The sequence below is a fragment of the Limulus polyphemus genome, unplaced genomic scaffold, assembly GCF_000517525.1.
Source record: "Limulus polyphemus unplaced genomic scaffold, Limulus_polyphemus-2.1.2 Scaffold8386, whole genome shotgun sequence".
Lineage (NCBI taxonomy): Eukaryota > Metazoa > Arthropoda > Merostomata > Xiphosura > Limulidae > Limulus > Limulus polyphemus.
This window is the reverse complement of record NW_013673996.1, coordinates 7,395-8,795: the sequence shown is the minus strand read 5'-3', so window position 1 is coordinate 8,795 and position 1,401 is coordinate 7,395.

Here is a 1,401-nt window from a genome sequence, read left to right as displayed (position 1 = left end):
ACTGCCTAGCTTCAACTGAATTGCATTAAGTAAAAATAATTACCTGATCATAATAACTCCAAAGAAACTGATTTTTCATGTTCATCATTTGTGTTCTAAGGGTTCTTTAGTTGAGCAAGTTCTTTTTGGTTATTCGGTGAAATACATAATGCATAATCTATTCCACTTAACGGTAACGACTGTTTTACGATCTAACGATAGGCCTAAGTTAACAAATAACGCTACATTCACTCTCTTGTTAATTTTCAGGTATGTGTGGCACTTCTTATATCTGATGTTGAAACAAAAGCTCAAGATTCGCGAAAATGAAATAACAGACAAACCGAGTAACAAACGCATTAACTTAATAATTAATCCAACTACCATAACAGACATACAAATCAATCAATAGTCTCATATAGTCTCAACTATTTCGAAGTTTACATCGCTCAAATCGCTTCCTACATATGTCGGGACGGTGATGTCAAAATTCTCTCTAGCTCTTAGTTTAATAAAAGTTTCTTAAATTAAAAGAAAAAAATATATTCAAATAGCCTAAAACAGTATGCAACAAATCTTGTAGCAGACCTAACGTTAAGAGAAAAGTCTAGACGTTCCAAACAAATATTATAGAAGAAATTCTCAAGTTATAAAATACCTAGTTCGTCCACAGAATATAAGAGGAAAAGGTTGGCACACGTTACATACGCACTTTAACGTGTTATATTTAAATATCAATAATCGTCTTCGAAGATAGAAAAATGTCTGAAACTTTCAAAATAATGTTTAATAACACTAAGTAACATGTTTTTTGTTTTTACTATAGCCGAGGAAGCTCGACATTCGATATTTGATATCCACGGTGGCCACAGGGCAGATTTTGCGTTAAAAATAAACAGAATTATGTTACATAGAACAAAAAAAGTTGGGCCTTTTAAATTTAATCCGTGTTAATACTCTCGAATTATGAGACTTTGTGCATCACATTAAATAATTTAGCGTTGAGTTCTTTCAGACTGAAATTCAACTACATAAATAAATGATTTTTTACACAATTTAATAAATCTCTTTTTTTGTGACACAAAATTATTCTAGTTATGGAAATTGTAATACAAACAGAAGTGAACTAAAATACTTTGTTATAATCACGTACATTAACACATACACACAAAATAGCAGCGGGAGAATCTTTCACCTACTTTGCCCAAAAAGAGATATATGATATATATTGTTACTACAGCGGAAGTCGCATGACGCTAGGAGCATGCGCGCTGGAGTTTCTGGAAAGATCACGAATTATCGGGGAGGCCCGAGTTTGTTCGAGACGCCCTCTTTTTTAGTATATTAGCCTGGCGAGAAAAACCAGCGCGATTGCATAAATAGATCGATATGCAGATAGATCGAAGATAAAGATAATTGAGT